The sequence below is a fragment of the Macaca fascicularis genome, chromosome 11 (genome assembly GCF_037993035.2).
Source record: "Macaca fascicularis isolate 582-1 chromosome 11, T2T-MFA8v1.1".
Classification (NCBI taxonomy): Eukaryota; Metazoa; Chordata; class Mammalia; order Primates; family Cercopithecidae; genus Macaca; species Macaca fascicularis.
In genome coordinates, this window is record NC_088385.1 from 19,160,416 (window position 1) to 19,175,382 (window position 14,967).

General features: G+C 38.3%; 1 long non-coding RNA gene across 2 annotated transcripts in view; it reads left to right on the top strand.

Annotated features, from left to right (window-relative positions):
• Positions 1 to 14,750, top strand: part of LOC102145268 (uncharacterized) — an 85,574-nt gene extending 70,824 nt beyond the window's left edge. For both annotated transcript variants that reach the window (XR_281776.4, XR_006690743.2), the window contains 3 exons: positions 833 to 1,094; positions 7,141 to 7,389; positions 14,487 to 14,750. This is a non-coding gene — a long non-coding RNA (uncharacterized lncRNA). The remainder of the gene's footprint in view (positions 1 to 832; positions 1,095 to 7,140; positions 7,390 to 14,486) is intronic.
• Positions 14,751 to 14,967: the final 217 nt, after the last annotated feature.

The window sequence follows — 14,967 nt, forward strand, 5'->3', positions numbered from 1 at the left end:
AATTGGGCTTCCAATTGTGTAGACACACCTCATTAGATAAGCCCTGCCTCTAGAGTCAGGGACTTTCGTACAGGTGTTAAGTACTAGAGGAGGGGAAAATCCAACTAACAAATAAATGAAGAAAAGCTTTGATTTTTACTCAAATAAATCAGGGAGGGCAACATTCTTTATTCCAGGTCCCCTGTGCCACGCAGTTCTAAGGTTTGCTATTGCTATTGCTATTGTTTTATTTCATTTCATATTTCTTCACCCCAGGGTAGGAAGTCACATTGTTTGCAGATAATGAGGGTGTGGTTAGATATGGATTTGGCTTTGTAGAATTATAGAAAAATTTAAAAAGCCTAATATATTGTTTTCCTCCCTAAGGCTCCCACTCCTATGCTTTCCTGTCATTGTCAGGTGTGCCATTTGGAAGTATTCAGTTACATTTATTTAAATGTTTTTTTTATCAGCCTCTGCTGAGGATATGTTTGGCACTTTATTTTACTTATTGGTTTATCCAGTGAGTTGTTTCTCAGTTGTCTAAGGAAATATGTGTGCTGATAACTGCAGCAGGTGTTAAATTGTTTGGCAGGGGTTGTCACTTGGAAGAGAACCAACCCAGCTTGGGCCACGTCCTGTGGTAGTAAATTTCAGCTCCATTGTAGGTTTCTCCTGCTTATTGCTGATTTACATGTTAGGAAGAACATCTTAGGAGGTTCTATTGGGTTAGATGACCCTGTTGCCCTCAGAAATATTTAATGAATCAGTACCTATTAGAAGACAAGACTAGAGACAATTGCTCATCTATTTTGCTCTTTTTTCTCTGTTTTTTTTTTTTTTTTTCTCTTAGCCTTTTCATCATGTGAAAGAGAATTGCATCATAAACCTGCTGTGTGCAATTAATATGTGATACTGTACTTGCCTTTTTCTGGATACCTTTTTATGTTTCATGATTAACTTTGGCTAACAGCAGAAATGGGAGAGAAGTGTCCAGAGAGGGATGCTACTAAAAAGGCTTTATGTGACAAACCATATTGTCAGACATTAACAGAAAATACACCACTGCAGAATGATGGCAACACGCAGAGACAAAGCACCAATGGCCATCACAGGTAACATTATACATGTAATCTCCTTTAAGTTCTTTTTTTACAGGTTATTGTTCTGCAAAGTACATTCTGTATTGTTATTTGGGTAAATTAATGGTTTCTAGAGTTAGAAAATTTTCCTCAGTAAACTCAGTGCCCCCTTTCTACATTTCATGAAATTACTTTTATTTTAGCTTTAGCTTTCATTCTATGTCCTTTTCATTTGAACTATTGGTAAACCGAAATCTTGCTTCATTCTTCTCATCACTGATTGTCACTAACGATGTTTCCAGACCTGTCAAAGATTGCCTGTACTTTTAAATTACACCACCCCATCTAAAATAACCACCAAGTAGCCTGCCGCCTGAAACACACATCCCATTTTATTCAAAAAACATTTCCTCCAAGTTGGGAACTGTGATACAGTCTTTACTTGCTCACTTAAAACGTGAAGATAATACAATGTTTCCAGTCATTCTCAAATTATACTCTGAAGGAAAATGCCCCTGTGCAGTGTTTCAAAGGTTGTATAACCATAAAATTCACCTTTTTGAAAACATCAATTCTAGCCTTGAACTAGACTGGTTGGGATCAGAATCTCCAGGGGGAGTGGCCCGGGAAGCTGTAATTTCATCAAAACACTTACTCTTGCTATCAGGCAAGTTTGGGGAACTCCTCTTTGCATCTATGAACTATCTGGTATAGGGGAAACAGAATAGTCTACAAAGATAGGAAGATATAGGTTTGAGGCTGTGCTTTACCATTTACTAATTTATGACCTTGAGTGAGTATACTTCTCTGAGCTTCAATTTACTGATATGTAGATTAGGCATAATATGGATTATGAGGAGCTGATATTGAAAACAATTGACAGCGAGATGGCATGGCAGCAACCAATCAGAATCAACACTGGCCAGAGAACTGTGCCAGGAATCAACCTTTTGATTGTTGGATTATGGGGCTTGGGAGCAGCTGATGGTAAGAAAGCCTGGAAGACTTGGAAGTCAGTTGGGAGGTCTTTGGGAGACTGGGGCAGTGGCTATTTACTAACCCGTGAGAAAGCATTGCAGTATTTTCACAGCTGGGAATGCTATATTCATATGCCCATCAGCTGGCTATCAGCCCTGCATAAATGAAAAGGTGGTTGTACATGTTAACATAAAACTTAAAAACACAGTTCCTAGCCAGCTGGGCGCAGTGGCTCATGGCTGTAATCCCAGCATTTTGGGAGGCCGAGGTGGGCAGATCACGAGGTCAGGAGATGGAGACCAGCCTGGCTAACACGGTGAAACCCTGCCTCTACTAAAAACAAAAAATTAGCTGGGCATGGTGGCGGGCGCCTGTAGTCCCAACTCCTTGGGAGGCTGAGGCAGGAGAATGGCGAGAACCTGGGAGGCGGAGCTTGCAGTGAGCTGAGATTGCGCCTCTGCACTCCAGCCTGGGTAACAGAGCAAGACTGCGTCTCAAAAAACAAACAAACAAAAAGAGTTCCTAATACCTACCGGGTATTTAACAGGTATAAGTTACTATTATCTTTTATGGTTTTATTGCTTATATGGCACTTGTTATACCTGGAGTATAGGGCTGAAGAGACAAAGAGCAGGACCATAAATTCATCGATACCGCCAGGGCTTCTAAAATAGGATTAAAACCAGAGTATTAATCTAGCCATAGGAGGATAAGGATGTGAATATAGAAAGGGAATCTGAAATTGGGAGATGAGTCAAAGGGGAAAGAACAGACATGATATAAACCAAGGTTCGAGTGAAACTCATATGTTACCTTAAGCAGAGGTGGAACAGGTAGTTATTACAGGCCATACACAGTGGACAACTGGCAGAGATCAAAGAAGCAGGTATTCTGCTCTTCAGTAGTACATGTCAGGAACCCAGATGTAGGGATTGGGATCAAACTAGATGTCTTAGTCAGTCTAAGCTGCTCTAACAAATATCATAGACTAGATGACTTAAACCATAAACATGTATTCCTTGCAGTTCTGGAGGCTGGGAAGTCCAAGTTCATGCCAGCTGATTCAGTTTGTGGTTAAGGCCTTCTTCCTGGTTTTCAAATGGATGCCTTCTTGCTATATCCTCTCTTAGTGGACTGAGAAATCATCTTTCTGGTGTTTTTCTTATAAGGGCACTAATCCCATCATGAGGGTTCCACCCTCATGACCTAATTACCTCCATTCCACATATGATTGCATTAAAAATTAGCCTTCAACAAATGAATTTTGGTGGCATGCAAACATACAGTGTCTGCCATTAGGCGAGGGCCCAGCTAATAAAGGTGGTCAGGGATAGGAACACAGTCTTGGGGAAACTTGGTTGCACTAGTCACAGTGTTATGATAGAAAATAAATTGATTTAGTATGGAGATTAAACTTCTTAAATACAAGCCCTGAAATTATCTGTGTCTAAGGACTGGGCTGATTACAGTCTATAGATGAAGGCTAAGCAGATATTTTTCCAACTGCTACTCTGATCTATATGGGAAGAGCCAAACAATGCTAGGGGATACTGGGAAAGGATTGGGTAAGAAAGGAAGGCAATGACCTGCAGAGGGACTGGGCTGGGAAACAGAAGTCAGCAGGCATGGAAATTGCCTGTTGGGGATGTCATTCTTTGTCAACTCACACTCACCAGTAATTCCCACCTCTAGTCCATTTTTCTCTCGTTCAATGACATCTGCTCTCCAAGTCATGTAACTGATGGAAGCATATCTGCATTACCCCAGGAAAGGATTATATACATTTATTAAATGGAAACAGAGCTAATTGTAGAAAACTTAACTTAAAAAAAAACACAAAATACTACTCAAGGTAATGAGTGACAGAAGTGTAGCCTGCAAATCTGTCACTGAACCACTGCTGGAAGGAAGAGGAATCCAGCTGCTGGCACCTCTGTGGTGCCAAATCTGAGAAAACTTCATGTTTTGTAACCCACAGCAGTATTGATTATTTTCTGTTGCCTTCTGTGGGAACCAGAAATAATTGTAGCAAGAAGGCTGGCCATGGGCAAGAAGAAAAAGGGGTTTCCAAGTAGCTCAGGAAACACAAGGGAGGGGAGCATCTATTGACTGGAACCTCAGGGTCCTGGGTTACCTTTTGAAACCTGCCTCTTCCTCCACAGAGCTCTCGCCAGTGTTGATGTGGAGTAATGGGGAACATTTCTTCATTCCATTATCAGTAAACTCTAAAGGGAAGTCTTACCAAACCAAACTGCCTGCTGGTTGCTCTTATTTCTAAATTTTAAGCTGGTGACTAGAGTCACTCACAAAGTGGGTACTTGGTACTCAATGACTTAAATAAATGCATATTATTTATATCTTTAAATTAGTTTCTTTAGGCACCTCCTGTTCTAAGAACTGTCACAGTTAAGCTGAAGAGGGCGAGTTCGAGCTGGAAAGAGAGTTGCTGTTTCTTGAGTTTAAATTAAATCCTTGACATTATAAAGCATTACAGATACATTACCATTGTCGATTTTGTCCTGTTCATATGTTTTTGCTATTGCATTATTCAGAATTAAGTTAAAAATTCTTTTTTATTGTGTTTGAATGTTTCTAGGATGTGGACAGATCAATATTTCTAGCCTGTGCACACACTCTACCTAAGGGCTGTGAGTCATATTTGCTTTGAAAGAAATAGCACTTAAGGACTGTCAGTCAAGTCAGTTGTAAGAAACATAGAACCCTTTAAGAATTACTCTGCCTCCCCCTCACATCTAAATATAGCTAACCGGTTGGAGTGTCTAAAACAGACAGTGAAGCTGTATTTTTAAAATGGTGCAATTGCAATTAATCAATGTGAATAAAAAGCTATCAAGGTGTTTTTACCTATACATATCAAATATATAACTTTTATTAAATTAAAAATTGTATAACATGATGAGTAATGAATATGCATAAGGAAATGACCCAGGTTCTTCAAGTCATTTGTAGGTCAATATTACAGTATTTTACTTTTATGGATCCCTATAATCTGGTTGAGAAAGCACTGGATGGGGTGTGTGAAGATGGGATTTCTAGTATCCACTTGGTCATTGCTTAAGTGTATAAATCTGGAAAAACTATCGCCTTCATCTCTTTCTTCCAAGGTCTGAGTTTCCTTTCAGACTACACGTTAAGAGCTACGTATTAAGAATTAACACTGTATCTTCAGGCTCATTTCCTTGTCTCTGTGAGAAGTTGGAGTTAATATCAATATAGCTTGATATAGAAACAATCCGCCTTTAACTGTACAGCTGGTTTACCCAATTAAGATCTGTTTAATGCTCTTGAAAGTAAATAAAAGCAAAATTCTTCCTCTTGTGTCTAATATACTAATGGCACAACAACAATGTAATCAGTGACTACTTACCTTAGGCTCCTCCCTGTGCTGGGTGGGTGTGTGTATATTGGATCTGCTCCCTGTATGTACTCCTATTTACCTATCACGTAATTTATATTTGGATTCTTCTGGCACATTACTGCCAGGAGTGCCAATAAAGGAGCCATACTGTGCCCTAATATCCTTGATTATATTTGTATCAGTGTCTACAGAGGTTATATCGGCAGACGGAACAATGGACTGTACCATTAAATTAGCACAATTTTGCAGCATCGCCTGGCAGAAGCTCACATTTAATCCAAGAGGTTATTCAACCCTATCCAATATGATTACTCTATAAATATTTGCCCAAGCTCAGCACCAGCCGTTATATCACTAATCACACACAGGTTTGTTATAGCGAAGACCCCCAGTGTCAGCAATTTGAAAAACAAAGCTAATTAGTTTTGATTTAGGGATGAGAAGACTTATTAAATTGAAAGCGAACAGTTTACATAGTATAGTGGCTATTTAGAGCACATATGAATGTGAAGGAGATGTATTGTTGTTTGCATAGGATTTTGAGTAAGAACAGAAAGACTAAGCTAGTAATTCAGAGATATGTGATGGCCAGTGGCTGCAACCAGTGATGGCTGGGGGACTTGCGGGATCGGGGGTTAAGGGGAGACAACAGAAACATCCCTTAAAAGTACCACTCCAAACAAACATACATCTAAGTAAATGGTATATTGGCAACCAGCTTTAGGATAAGTTCCTGATTCCCCTTCCCAAACTGAGCACTGCCCCTAAACTTCTCCGACAGAGAATTCTGGGACCAACACCAGTATTGGTCCAAAGGTGGCAAAGCAGCCCCTCACCCCTACATCTCTCAGCCACCAGCCTACTGTGACGCTTGAGTTTGTTGGTTTTATTCTTATGTCTGCAGCCTTTAAAAATCTATTTTAAATTGCGGAGATCTTAGTAACATATAACCCTATCACCACGAAATAGTGCAGTACGATTTATTTAGTTTTTGAATGTCTAAAACTAAACTACTATCTAGTTTTTGAAAAGCAGTCTCATTCGATGAAGAAGACATTTACCCTGAGGAAAGAAAGAGAACTAACATTAATTGAACCTTTGATTGTGCCAAGCACTGCATTACCCTCTTTAAATATTCTCTCATTTAATGTAATACTCATAATAATTTTATTCGGTAGGGATTATTTCTTCCTTAGAGATGAGGAAACTGGGACCTAGTGGAGTTAAATAACCTACCTGAGGTCGTCTCACACTGACTTCGGTTGACAACCAGCTTCTTCCACTAACACTTGAGATCTTGGATAAATTGCTTCCCTTCTCTGTGTCACTTGCCTTTTCTGTGATGTAAGAGTAGATGAAATCACTCATCTTCCAACTTTTGTGATTGTACCATTTTGTTAGTAAAAAAGAAAAAAACTGAGCATGCGCCCTTTAATATATTGACTATTTTAAATAATAAATATGTAGTATTTTGAATGCATTCATTTAAGAATTATCTCATTTCTTTCAAATTTTACACTAAAAATATACACAGACATATAAATTTTAATAGATTTTCCCCTTGATATCAATGGATCAAGATTCATGTGCACCCGACTTTGGAGACTACTAGAATAGATGGCTTCCATGGTTTCTACAAGTTCTGTATGTATGATTGTAGGGTTTCTGGTCAGCTTTGTAAATCACAGAAAGAATGCACTGATAAAAATGTTATTGACATAGGTATTAACAAGCCAGAGAAGACTGGAAAAACTGGACCAAGAAATTAGTTCTGTTGGAAGGCAATTTGAAGGAACTGGAAACTCAACAAATGAGAAAGAAGAAGTCAGAATCACAGAAAGTGATATAATCAAATAATAGTAATGATAAATGCAAGAGAATACTTTCCATGTGCCAGTGTGTCCGGAATTGGCTCCTTCCGGTGGGTTCTTGGTCTCGCTGACTTCAAGAATGAAGCCGCGGACTCTGGCGGTGAGTGTTACACTTCTTGTAGATGGTGTGTCTGGGGCTTGTTCCTTCAGACGTTCAGATGTGTCCAGCATTTCTTCCTTCCAGTGGGTTCGTGGTCTCGCTTGACTTCAGGAGTGAAGCCACAGACCTTGGCAGTGAATGTTACAGTTCATAAAGTTAGTGCGGACCCAAAGAGTGAGGGGCAGCAAGATTTATTGTGAAGAGCAAAAGAACAAAGCTTCCACAGCGTGGAAGGGAACCCTAGCCGGTTGCCTCTGCTGGTTCCGGTGGCGAGCCTTTAGTCTCTTACTAGGCCCCAACCATGTCCTGCTGATTGGTCCATTTTACAAAGTGCGGATTGGTCCATTTTACAGAGTGCTGATTGGTGCGTTTACAAACCTTTAGCTAGACACAGAGCGCTGATTGGTGTGTTTACAATCCTTTAGCTAGATGGAAACATCTAGCTGGATACATCTGAACATCTGAAGGAATGTCTGAAGTTCTCCAACTCCCCACTTGACCCAGGAAGTCCACCGGGCTTTACCTGTCACCAGGCCCTGTTTTAAGCACTATTTATTTATTTATTTATTTATTTATTTAATCATCACACAAACCCCATGAGGTAGGTACAATGATTATCTCTAGTTTACAGAAGGGAAAAATGTGGTATAGAGAGGTCAAATAACTTATTGAAGGTCATATGTGTGTGTGTGTTTGGGGGGGGTGTATAGCAGATATATATATATATCTCATTTAATTTAATACTCATAATAATTTTATTTGGTAGGGATTATTATTTCTTCCTTAGAGATGAGGAAACGGACCTAGTGGAGTTAAATAACCTGCCTGAGGTCACCTCACACTGACTTCCGTTGACAGCCAGCTTCTTCCACTAACAATTGAGATTCTATGGATAAGTATACATATATACACACACACACACACCCATATATGGCAGAACTGAAATTCAACCCCAGTCAACCACCTGGTTCTAGAAATAAACAATAAAAGGAAGCAGAGGAACAAAGAATCATGGAAAATTGCTATTTCTTAGTGGACATTTGTTTATACGCTTAGAATACAAGCATCCTTACCCCATTCTTAAAACGCTTCCCAAGTTTCCCAACTGATAGGTGACTGAGACTCACTTCCATCCCTGCCCTTCCAGGTAGGCTCATCTAGTATACGATATTCAGTGCATTTTATCTAATTTTAGAGATAGATAACAGATCCAATTAAAACAAATTACGATCAAGAAGGTGTAATTCTGTGACTTAGTATGCTGTTAGAGTCAGATCTATCTTCCAAACATGAGCAGAGAGTTTGCCTGGAATGCAGTCAACACCAATGAAGCAGGGCAGAGAAATGGGGAGAGATCCTAATTTCATTTTATGACACTTGATTCAAGCTCTTACAGAAATTAGACATACCTGTGGGCTACCTAATTATACGAGTCAATAAATCCATTTTAGTTGAATTTGTATTGGGTATTGTCATACCTGCAAGATAAAAAGTTTTAACAAATATACAGAGAGAAGTCAGGCAGGGAAAGATCCCAACGTCTTTGAGATCAGCCTCAGGATTCAGGTAGTTACCATGGTCTTTCATATTCAGACCATGGCAGCTGACTAATAGATGGATCCATGATAGCACTGCAGACATTTTCTTGTTTTTCTATGTGCAGAGAAAAGTCTGGTTGACCTTTGCTGGTAGATGAATTATTACCTACTTCACGGTTTTGCCTAAGAGCCACCTAATGACTAACAAGTAAACTGAAGGATGTGGTCATAATCAACTAAATCAAAACCAGAAATCTTGAAGGATTTATGATCAAAGTTATAGTAATAGACTCTACAAAATCATTAATTGCAAACTCCAATAAAAAATAGTCTTGAAATAATCCCCTATATAAATGTTTCACCTTTTTTCTCAGTCCAAGTCTGTCTCCGTATTTCTGATGATTCTTTTGCTCATATTGTCCCTGATATGGCTCCTTCCCCTGACTTTCTATCCAGTGATATGGGAAGAGATGTTCTTCAAAGGCATTTTTTTTTGTTGTTTATTTTCACCAATGTTGATCTTTCCTTTTTCTAAGCCACTGAAGTTGATATTACCTGTTCTACTTATGAGCATGTAGTTATTTGTCGTATTAGTATGTTGTACACTTGTGTGTGTGTGTGTGTGGAGGAGAAAGCAAGAGAGGTTTCATGCCACCTGATTCTTAGAGGACAAGCTCTATTCCCTGTACATTGAGCAAGACAGAGAAAACAGAAGAATAGGGGGAGAGTCTAGATTTGTTGCTCAGCCTGAGGGTGGCATGTGGAGGCTGGAGTGCTTTTCACTGCAAAATCAGGCCAAATGTGGAATAGTCAGGAAAGATATAAGGATCTTCAGGTTCAAATAAATCTTCACTGTCTGTCAAAGGAAAAGCAATATAGGTGATGAGAAGATGACTGAATAACAGGCCAGACATTGAGGACAAGCCCTGAGGAGGTCCGGAGCATAGCCATTGAGTGACAGGAATTCTTGGTAGGAAAGCCTTTCCTGGGATCTGGAATGAAGCAGGACCCTAGACTTTGAAGACTGGGTGTAAGCAGAGTGTAGGAGCTCTAGGATTCAAACGGGACATATGTCACACTCTGAAATTAGGTCCAAGAAATGTAATGCTCTAAAATAATCACAAAGAAGAATTAGGAGAGTGATACAATAGGCAGGTCCTTAGACTGAGAACATGTAAGTTCTAGTTACTAGCTGAGTAATGTAGGACAGGTTATAATAGCCTCTCTATGCTTCAATTTCCTCTGCAGTTAAAAGAGGGAGCTGGACTAGATGAACCCCAAGATTTCATGGAGATGCTTCAGGGATTTCCTAACCAATAAATTACTTATTTTCTCCAATCATTAAATATTTTAGACCATCTGAAAGACTCACATATTGCTGTAAATTGTTTTAAATATTAAGATTATCTTTAAGATTTTATTTGAACACAAAATCCTATGGGAAAATATAGTTTGAAAACCCATCTAATCTAGCAGAATATGTTTCTGTGATATGAATATGAAAATTGAGATGATCTATTCTAGCAAATAATCCTAGGTGGTAAGAGATTTGTAAGTTTTGTTGATACTGCTTGAGAGGATCTTGGGAGTAAAGGGCCTAAATAAAGGACATAATACAATATTTGTATTTCTGATCACATATATTTATGATTGCATTGCATATATAAATAATACATATCATAATGAACATTTTCAAAAATAGAGATAAGGAAGAACATGGATACATAAATATACACATATTCCTGTATGTATGTATATATGTGTGTGTGTGTGTTTAGTTTTTTAACAAACTTAGGGCCATGGTTTATATTCAAGAGTGAGTTAGGATGGTCTGGTAGGAGTGTTGAGATTACGAAAGTAATCAAATTACAAGATAATGTAAACATGCCGTAAAATAGGTAAATATAATTTGCTACAAAAGTTCAGCAGAGAATGACATCACCTTTAACTGGGTGAGAGCTTCAGAATTAAGAAGCAGTAGGAACTGGGTTGGGCTGTCTGGATTGTAGAGAGACTGATGTAAGAAAGAAGACACTCTCGGTCAGGACAGAGGACAGGTATGGCAATGGGAGTAGGCAGAACATGTGTAAATTAACCACCTCCAGACATTTATCCTCTCAACCTATTCTCCTTTGTCTGCCTCATCATGAATTTCATATACAGTCAAGATAGCAGTAATTTTTCTACTGACCCCATAATACCTATTTTGTCCTTCCTAAGCCCTTGTTCACGGGGATTGTGAAAGAGCGAGTCTTCATAGTGTTCACAGGAAAAGGTTCCATCACTGTTAACATGACGCACCCTATTTACAGATCTCATTTGAAGCAAGAAGCAATTCTTTTTTTTTTTTTTTTAAATCAGGATAGAAGCTTTAAACTCTATCCCTATATTTCCAATCCTCTTTAAATAAGAGAACAGAAGAAAAGGATTTTGCTCTTACAAAAAGATAATAGACAAGGAGGGCATAATTTTTCACAGCCAGTCAGCATTTAAAGATGATATTGGAAAGAAAAACCTTTCTATATAAGTCACAAATAGAATTCCATAAACAGACTGCCCTATGAGCAAATCTCCAATTAAAGACTGAGATTTCCCAATACTGGTTCTGTAGTAAGATGTAGCATTGGTTTTGCTGGCATGAAAACAGTAGAACACACAGAAGAAAAATCCATTTGACTCGAATTATTTTCAGTTATTGAGTTATTGAATCAAATGATTGCCAGTTTCTTCCCAAGGAGGACTGGAACTGTGATCGAAACCTGCTATATGTTTATTATACATTAATTGTTTAACCAAGATGTGGCTGTGCTTGAGAGAACCCTCTGTTCTCAATCCATCTGTTGAAGCCCAACTCCGCACTCTCATGATTTGCCTAGACCAATAGATTAGACTTGCCCAGGTCAATAAAAAGAAAATCGATTCCTAAGACTTTTCAGAGAGTGGAATACTTTACTAAACACAGTATGGGGAAAGGAGAGGAGGATTGTATTAGACATTATGTCTAACATCTTAATGAAAATCTCCATTAGAAAAGAGAGACTGGGAGGGGTGAGTGGGGAGGACAAAGAGAAGTGAGTTAAAGCTACAAACATATATATAAATTCAGTGTTTGATAGCAGAATAGGGTGACCATAGTTAAAAAAATATATTGTGCTTGGGATATGAACACCTTAAATACCCTGCTTTGATCACTATGCATTATATACATTTAACAAAATTGTACATGTACCCCATACATCTGTGCAAAAACATCTTCCTTCCTTTAGTCATATCTATTTTGAAGTCACATCTGTTCTGCCTCTGAAGTTCATCTTACTCCCCAGCTACTTCATCTCTGTCTCAACCCTTTCCCCAACTGCTCCTAAAGTCTCACTGGCTCTGCCTCACCAGGTTTCTATTCCAGCAACCATCTCCTCTTTTTATCTCCCTTCTATCTTACCTAGACCTGGCTAAACTCTCTCATTTTCAGTAGCCACTTTCTTTTGAGGGTGCCAGGGATTACAAATTACTAATTTTCGTAGGTAGACATTTTAAATTGTCCATATGTATTCTAAGGAATAATGTTTATTTTCAAGATGTCTGCTTAGTGATTCTCAACAAATATTCCACACTGTCTTGAAAGAGGGAAGCTTGAGTGACATAACCCCTTCCGGTACTGTTAACGCTGAGTGCAGGTGAATCTTACCTAGATCTTACAGTCAAGATCTTGACACCTCAAACATTGACCAAACCAGGTAGAAGACCCATTCCATTTCCCAAACACTTCAATTTTATTGCAACATGACACATTCTAGAAATAAGATTGGAATGGTAGACTAGGCAGAAATCGTTAAATTCTTAAATTCCAGACAAGGGGAGCCACTAAGGGTTTCCAGCTGTGCTTCAGAAAATCCAAACAGACAGTCCTGGAGAGGCTCTATGGAAGTAGAGGGTGATGAAGGAGAGGCTAAAACTAGAGAATCCAGTTACTAAACTGTAGCAATATTTCTATGGTCACTTAGACGGTGTCCTCTGGTAAAAACCTGAGATAATTATCCTAGTTCTACCGTAGCCTGGAAAAAACATTACTTTCACTCTGGACAATTTGCTATTTCTTATTTGGATTTCCACCTAAGAAGGAAGTACCTTAAAAAGCAGATTGAATAGCTGATGAGCAGAAAGACAAAACTTCTCTTTTTTACTGATTAAATTGGAATTCTGATTTATAATTCAGCAATAATAAATATATGAGTGTGAATTCATTCTGAAGACTTGCATAGGCCCATAAAAAGGAAATATTTAAAATTTTTTCACACTTAAAGACAGAGACGTCTGTGAAGGCTCAGCATTTCAGCCCACTCACCTTCTAGTCAGTCATACTTCCTGCCCTCCCTTTATTTCTTAATTGCCATATAACATTTTAAGGTCATGTAGTCTGTTCTTCAGTTTCCTATCTATGAAAGGAAGATAATACTCATCCTAAAGTGTTATTTTGAGAATCGAATTATCAGTAGAAGAGAGGACACTAGAAAAAAAGTTGAAGTGTTATAAAAATGTAAAGGGATAAAAGGTCAACTCTGTAAACAGAAATTGTTTGTCCTTGTGTTTCTGAGTGGGTCATACATGGCTGTGCTGAAAAGACAAAAGACATTTAACTTATATAAAATGTATGTTCCTGCCTATTAATAATGTGTGAGAGTGTTCCATCCTTGGATTCTGTAAAATGTTGGGAAACACTGGTATTAGATATATAATGTTTCTAGGATTAAAATTGTAATGGAATATAAATTGGTAACTCCATAGAAGTTTTCTCAAGTGGTTGGAAAAATGTCCAGTTGAGGTGAGTCAAATCAGAACTTCTCAGTTTGGGGTAGGTTGTCCTCTGCTTATCATAAAAACAGTTCTCTTTACCACTTAATAATCTCAGTGCGCCTTTCCAGCGCTTATGCCATACTTCAGCCTTGCTTGAAAATGTGTGCTATTGCTACCACTGATGTATCTGTTCTAGAAAGTAACAGGCTTTCATTTCCAGGACTGTCAAATCAGAAGTTTTCCCAAGAACATAAAGATTCACACTATTATTGCACATCATAGAACTCATGCCTGTAGCTTGAAAATAGAAGTCTTTGGTGTAGGCATTTGCTTGTTTGACAGTTCTGTTCTAAATTTTGAAACTAGTGGTACTGTAAAGTGCCTGTCTGACAGTGGTGTACCAGACCTTAGTCATGCAAAATAATTATTGTTCACGGTTCCTTAGCTGAAGTCAATAGCTCCGTGCAAAACACAACATAATGCAGAGATCTAAAGTTACTATATCGAAACGGAGAAAAAGAAGAATTTTAAACAGATTTGGAAGAAAAAAATAGACTCTGCAAGATTTACCAAGTGATGTCTTGCAGCACATGGAAGGCTCTAGTCTTTCTAAAAGAAACTACATGATAGAAATGTTAACTTTTATTAATCCATTCTGGTAATTGTGGTCAGGAAGCTTACGTGAGTTCAAAAGAATGAGAGCAATTATGGAGATGTTAGCAAATAGTGTATAGTGTTTATTTTCTTAACTTGAAATCATATCTCCAGGTTTGTTTCTGCAAATTTGGTGTTTAAAGCCAGCAATACATCACCTATACTAAAGGAATTGATTAAATCAACTTAAAGAGCTACAGTTTTGGAACTAGAGTGGCAGGATGCCCTCCCTGGACCTTTGGTAAGCTCCATGAATCAGTGTAATAGTATATCCTGGAAAAGTCAATATTAACCCAACAAATAAATAATTTAGCCTCCATGTTGCCTGAAACATTTGCCAGGGAATTCTGGGAAGATTGCTGCTTGACTGCTTGAGCGAAAAGGATAACCTCGTTCTTAATCCTAGGTACACAATTGCATTTAAGACTATCCCCCTTCTGGGAAAAACAAGGAAACAATAAAATCGATTGTTTCCCTGAACGAGACAAAAACACAGAAATAAATTAGAATTTCACAGACTACTTTATGACATATTTACCTACATTTACCTTCAACATTTCAATCTAATATTAAGGTGGAAGTACTTGTGATCATT